We start from the raw sequence: 7,840 nt of genomic DNA, 5'->3' as shown, positions 1-7,840 counted from the left end.
CACGTACTCGTCTCCCGGCTCTACCTAAAGCAAGAACACAAGCAAAGTAAACCACAAACAACCACGGTGCAATGCGCAAACAACATGATGCAAAACATGGCATGATATGCGGGATGGGATATGCAATGCATATGCGTGCTCCGGAAGGAAAAGATTGAACCAGGCATCAGCTTGGCAAACCAAGAGTGCCGCTGTAAAGTTGAGTTGATTTCGGTCGAAATCGATATAAAGATCACCGGAATCGGATGCACTGTTTGCAAATGGCAAGCAAAACAAGAATGGCACAATTCTGCGATTAGCAGCATGATGCCATATAAAATACAATAAGAAACTAAGCTACTGCACTCTAACATAGCAACAAAGCACATGGCTGTGATCTACTCAAGATGCTTGACAAAAGATGAACACTGAGCTACGGCAAAATCACACAATAGCATGGTCAAACAAGCATGTCAAAAGTGCAAAAGATATCAGCATCACAGACTTAGTGAAAATACTAACATGTCAGGAATTAACATCAGGAAGCAATGTTTAGAGCAAGATATCAACATGCTACAGGAACAGAACATAGCAAACAAAGGCATGCCATGAATCTACTCAAAGCATATAACAACAATCCCTTACTGACCATAAGCCAAAAGGGCACAGAAAATATGATGGCACACATGTAAACATAGCATGTTTCGTTAACAGATTCAGACTTAGCTGAAAACTGGACATGGCAAAAATCAGAGTTACGAAGGCATGTTTGCGAGCTCGATGCACTCAACACAAGGCATTGCATGACAAACTAAGCATACTCCCATCAAGAAGACGTGATCATGAAGCCAAGCAAAGCAAGAACAAGTTCATAGCATGCATGGATCAACTACAACAACCTTGGCAAAATTGATTAACACGTAAACAATCTGCCAGGAACATTTTATAGCAAAAGTAGAGCAAGATTGAGTCATGCTAGGGTACTCCATAAATGCAAACAGGGACATGGATGGATAGAGCACAACCATATGTCCAAATTATCCTTACTGAACATACTCAAAAGAAACATGGATATCTCTGTAGCGACATGAATACATGGCATTAAAATAACAACAGGGAAATGACAGTGAAATTCTAAGTCCCTGAAATCAGCAACATTACGAGAGCTACTTGGCATGCATGTGCTAGTCACCACATTGATCACAAAAATACATGGCATACACCCCTGTAAAGATGGCATGGCATAGCCCAAAACACATGTAGAGCTCATGACCATATGCAGCACACAAAAATCATGGCAAAAATGACAAATGCTCAAGATATGCTAACTAACAGGAACTAACATTATGAAGCACTCTTGCAACAGCAATTTAGGCATCAAGATGGACTCAAACAAGCATGGTGCAATGGAACACGATGAAGAGGACATCCAGATGAACATTTTGATATATGGCACACCCAAAACGGAGCATCACACATGACGTTATGGCATGATGAGCATGGCTAGAAAATGTAAAATATAAAAGACAGGGAAAAACAGGGGTCAACCCTAGGGTTCTCTGGATCAGGATCTGAGCGCGCCGAAACCGAGGTTGGCCGGGGTCTTCGCCGGAGCTCGTAGAAGGCGGTGGCCAAAGATCCGACTGGATCTCACCGGATCCGGCGCCGGCGGAGGTGGCACGACGATGAGGGGCGGAGGAGCAGGCGGCCTTGGGTGGCGTGGGCGGTGACCGGGACCGGCGACGGCGGGCGACACAACCGGCGAGCTACGGGCTGCGGCGGCGGAGGAGCAGCGCCGGCGAGGATGGCGCGGAAGGGGGGAGCGGCAGCGCTCGGGCGTGGGCTCTCGCGGTCGGGGTGGCGATGGCACGGGCCCTGCGGGCCTGCTGCGGGCCGGCGGGGCGGGGGCGGTGGCGTTGACACGTGGCGGGGCGGGGTTGGATGGGCGGCGGTGGCGGACGCGTCCGGTGGCGGCGGGAGGAGGTTAGGGTAGGTTTTGACCGCGAATTTCGGAGGGGGAGGTCTATTTATAGATTCTGGGATTAGGAGAGTCCAAATGGAGTGCGGTATTCGGCCACGCGATCATGATCGAACGGCCGAGAGGATGGAGGGGGTTTGGATGGGTTTTGGGCCACTTTGTAGGGGTGTTGGGCTGCAACACACACGAGGCCTTTACAGTTCCTCGGTTAACCGTTGTAGTATCAAACGGACTCCAAATGGCACGAAACTTGACAGGCGGTCTACCAGTGGTGTACCAAGGCCTCTTGGAAAATCTCGGTCCAATCCGAGAACGTTTAACACCCACACGCGAAAAGAGACAAAAAGGGGGCTCCGGAGGACGTAGGAGTGCCGGAATACAAAACGGACGACGGGGAAAAAGCTTGGATGCATGAGATGAAGACGTATGCAAATGCGATGCACATGATGACATGATATGAAATGCATGACATGGACAAAAAGAAAAACGAAGATAAAAACCTAACCACGAGGGAATCTCATAACTTAGAGCCGAAAATGGCAAGAGTTGGAGTACGAATATGGTAAGTTACATCAGGGGCGTTACAGTCATCTGGATCAATGTCAAAGCTTGCATCGACGCAACCCTTTACGATGAACTCTTTATCACCTCCATAACCGAGAAACATTTCCTTAATCCTTTTCAGGTACTTCAGGATATTCTTGACCGTTGTCCAGTGATCCACTACTGGATTACTTTGGTACCTCCCTGTCAAACTTATGGCAAGGCACACATCAAGCTGGTACAGAGCATGGCATACATAATAGAACCTATGGCTGAGGCATAGGGAATGACTTTCATTCTCTCTCTATCTTCTGCCGTGGTCGGGTTTTGAGTCTTACTCAACTTCACACCTTACAATACAGGCAAGAACCCTTTCTTTGACTGGTCCATTTTGAGCTTCTACAAAATTTTTCCAAGGTATGTGCTTTATGAAAGCCTATTAAGTGTCTCGATCTATCCCTATAGATCTTGATGCCCAATATGTAAGCAGCTTCACCGAGGTCTTTCATTGAAAAATTCTTATTCAAGTATCCTTTTATGCTATCCAAAATTCTATATCATTTCCAATCAACAATATGTCATCCACATATAATATCAGAAATGCTACAGAGCTCCCGCTCACTTTCTTGTAAATACAGGCTTCACCATAAGTTTGTATAAAATCATATGCTTTGATCACCTCATCAAAGCATATATTACAACTCCGAGATGCTTGCACTAGTCCATAGATGGATCGCTGGAGCTTGCACACTTTGCTAGCACCTTTAGGATCGACAAAACCTTCTGGTTGCAACATATGCAACTCTTCTTTAAGAAACCCATTAAGGAATGCAGTTTTGACGTCCATTTGCCCGATTTCATAATCATAAAATGCGGCAATTGCTAACATGGTCCAGATAGACTTAAACATTGCTAAGGGTGAGAAAGTCTCGTTGTAGTCAACCCCTTGAACTTGTCGAAAAGATTTCGCAACAAGTCGAGCTTTGTAGACATTGATATTAGCATCAACGTCTGTCTTCCTCTTGAAGATCCATTTATTTTCAATGGCTTGATGATCATTGGGCAAGTCCACCAAAGTCCACACTTTGTTCTCATACATGGATCATATCTTAGATTTCATGGCTTCAAGCCATTTGTTGGAATCTAGGCTCATCATAGCTTCTTCATAGTTCATAGGTTCGCCGTTGTCTAACAACATGAGTTCCAGGACATGACTACCGTACCACTCTGGTGTGGTACGTGTTCTAGTCGACCTACGTGGTTCAGTAGTAACTTGATCCAAAGTTTCATGATCATTATCATTAGCTTCCTCTCTATTTGGTGTAGGCATCACGGGAACGGTTTTCTCTTATATGCTACTTTCCAATTCAACAGAAGGTACAATTACCTCATCAAGTTATACTTTCCTCCCACTCACTTCTTTCAAGAGAAACTCCTTCTCTAGAAATGACCCATTCTTAGCAACAAAGATCTTTCCTTCGGATCTGTGGTAGAAGGTGTATCCAATAGTTTCTTTAGGGTATCCTATGAAGACGCACTTCTCTGATTTGGGTTCAAGCTTATCAGGCTGAAGCCTTTTAACATAAGTGTCGCATCCCCAAACTTTAAGAAACGAGAACTCAGGTTTCTTGCCAAACCATAGTTCATACGGTGTCATCTCAACGGATTTAGATGGTGCCTTATTTAATGTGAAAGCGGTTGTACCTAATGCATAACCCCAAAACGATAAAGGCAAATAAGAAAGAGACATCATATAACGCACCATATATAATAAATTATGGTTATGACGTTTGGACACACCATTACATTGTGGTGTTCCAGGTGGCATGAGTTGTGAAACAATTCCACATTGTCTTAAATGAAGGCCAAACTCGTAACTCAAATATCCGCCTCCGCGATCAGATCATAGAAATTTTATTTTCTTCTTATGATGATTCTCCACTTCACTCTGAAATTCTTTGAACTTTTCAAATGTTTCAGACTTGTGTTTCATCAACTAGATATACCCATACCTACTCAAATCATCTGTGAAGGTCAGAAAATAATGACACCCGTCGTGTGCTGATAACCCACAAGTATAGGGGATCACAACAGTTTTTGAGGGTAGCGCATTCAACCCAAATTTATTGATTCGACACAAGGGGAGCCAAAGTATATTCTGAAGTATTAGCAGATGAGTTGTCAATTCAACCACACCTGAAAGACTTAATATCTGCAGCAAAGTATTTAGTAGCAAAGTAATATGGAAGTAACGGTAACAGTGGCAAAAGTAACAGTAGCAGTTTTGTAGCAATCGTAATGGTGGCAACGGAAAAGTAACTTAGCAAAGATCAATATGAAACGAGCTCGTAGGAAATGGATCAATGATGGATAACTATGTCGGATGTCATTCATCATGCAACAGTTATAACATAGGGTGACACAGAACTAGCTCCAATTCATCAATATAATGTACGCATGTATTCCGAATATAGTCTACGTGCTTATGGAGAAGAACTTGCATGACATCTTTTGTCCTACCCTCCCGTGGCAGCGGGGTCCAATTGGAAACTACGGGATATTAAGGCCTCCTTTTAATAAAGTACCGGACCAAAGCATTAGCACTTAGTGAATCCATGAACTCCTCAAACTACAGTCATCACCGGGAAGTGTCCCGACTATTGTCACTCCGGGGTTGTCGGATCATAACACGTAGTAGGTGACTATAATTTTCAAGATAGGATCAAGAACATAAATATATTCACAAAAACATAATAGGTTCAGATTTGAAATCATGGCCCTCGGGCCCTAGTGACAGGCATTAGGCATAGCAAAGTCATAGCAACATCAATCTTAGAACATAGTGGATACTAGGGATCAAACCCTGACAAAACTAACTAGATTACAAGGTAAATATCATCCAACCCATCACCGTCCAGCAAGCCTACGATGGTATTACTCACGCACGGTGGTGAGCATCATGAAATTGGTGATGGAGGAAGGTTGGGGATGATGATGGCGACGATTTCCCATCGCCGGAGCCTCGAACGGACTCCAGATCTGGCCTCCCGATGAAGAACAGGGGGTGATGGCGACTCTGTATCGTAAAACACGATGAATCCTTCTCTTTGATATTTTTCTCCCCGAACGTGAATATATGGAGTTTGAGTTGAGGTCGGTGGAGCCTCGTGTGACCCACAAGACCGTAGGGCGCGCCCAGGGGGTAGGGCGCGCCCCCACCCTTGTGGACAGGGTGTGGGTCCCCTTTGGTTGATTCTTTTGCGAATATTTTTTATTTATTGCAAAAATAATCTCCATGAAGTTTCATGTCATTCCGAGAACTTTTATTTCTGCATAGAAATAACACCATGGCAATTCTACTGAAAACAACGTCTGTCCTGGTTAGTTCCATTCAAATCATGCAAATTAGAGTCCAAAATAAGGGCAAAAGAGTTTGGAAAAGTAGATACGATAGAGATGTATCAACTACCCCAAGCTTAACCCATTGCTTGTCCTCAAGCAATTCAGTTGACAAACTGAAAATGATAAAGAAATTTTTTTACAAACTCTGCTTGATCTTGTTGTTGCAAATATGTAAAGCCAGCATTCAATTTTTCAGCAAGGATTATGAACTAACCATATTTACAATAACATTTAGGTCTCACATTTATTCATATCAATGGCATACTCAACTAGCGAGCAATAATAATAAATCTCGGATGACAACACTTTTTCAAAACAGTCATGATATGATATAACAAGATGGTATCTCGCTAGCCCTTTCTGAGACCGCAAAACATAAATGTAGAGCACCCTTGAAGATCAAGGACTGACTAGACATTGTAATCCATGGTAAAAGAGATCCAGTCACAGTCATACTCAATATAAATTAATAACAATGCATACAAATGATAGTGGTTATCTCTAACTGGTGCCTTTTATAAGAGGATGATTACTCAACATAAACGTAAATAGATAGGCCCTTCGCAGAGGGATGCAGGGATTTGCAGAGGTGCCAGAGCTCAAGTTTTTGAAACAGAGATGAATAATATTTTGAGCAGTATGCTTTCATTGTCAACATAGCAACCAACAGATCTCGGTATCTTCCATACTAGATACATTATAGGTAGTTCCCAAACATAATGGTAAAGTTTATACTCCTCCACCACCAACAAGCACATTTCACGGCAGGTCCGAAACAACGGGTACGGTCCAACTAACAACAGCCCTCGGGGAGTTTTGTTTGCAATTATATTTTGATTTGATGTGAGCATGAGACTGGGCATTGATGTTTGCTAGAACTACGTCGATATTTCCCCAAAGAGGAAGGGATGAAGTAGCACAATGACGGTAGGTACTTCCCTCAGTGATGAGACCAAGGTTATCGAACTAGTAGGAGAACCAAGCAAAGTACACAAACAACACCTGCACACAAATAACAAATATTTGCAACCCGAGGTAATAAAGGGGTTGTCAATCCCTTTTGGGTAGCGGCGCCATAAATTGGCAAACGGACATGCGAGAGTTGTAAATATTGATAGATTGAATGCCAAATAAAATAAAGTGTAGCAAGGTATTTTTGTATTTTTGGTTTAATAGATATGAAAATAAAAGAAAATAAAAATAGATCGCAAAGGCAAATATATTAAAGAAGAGACCCGGGGGTCGTAGGTTTCACTAGTGGCTTCTCTCAAGAAAAATAGCAAACAGTGGGTAAACAAATTACTATTGAGCAATTGATAGAACTTCAAATAATCATGACGATATCCAGGCAATGATCATTACATAGGCATCACTTCCAAGATTAGTAGACCGACTCCTGCCTGCATCTACTACTATTACTCCACACCTCGACCGCTATCCAGCATGCATCTAGTATTAAGTTCATGGAGAAACAGAGTAATGCAATAAGAACGAGGACATGATGTAGACAAGATCCATTTATGTAGAAATAGACCCCATCTTGTTACCCTTAATGGCAACAATACATACGTGTCGGTTCCCCTTCTGTCACTTGGATCAAGCACTATAAGATCGAACCCATCACAAAGCACCTCTTCTCATTGCAAGATAAATAGATCAAGTTGGCCAAAAAACCCTAATATCGGAGAAGAAATACGAGGCTATAATCAATCATGCATATAAGATATCAAAGAAGACTCAAATAACTTCCATGGATAAAAACATAGAACTGATCATAAACTCAAAGTTCATTGGATCCCAACAAACACACCGCAAAAAGGGTTACATCATATGGATCTCCAAGAGACCATTGTATTGAGAATCAAACAAGAGAGAGGAAGCCATCTAGCTACTAACTACGGACCCGAAGGTCCACAAAGAACTACTCACGCATCATCG

This window comes from Triticum aestivum, chromosome 7A (assembly GCF_018294505.1).
Source record: "Triticum aestivum cultivar Chinese Spring chromosome 7A, IWGSC CS RefSeq v2.1, whole genome shotgun sequence".
Lineage (NCBI taxonomy): Eukaryota > Viridiplantae > Streptophyta > Magnoliopsida > Poales > Poaceae > Triticum > Triticum aestivum.
Note: the sequence above shows the minus strand (reverse complement) of the source record.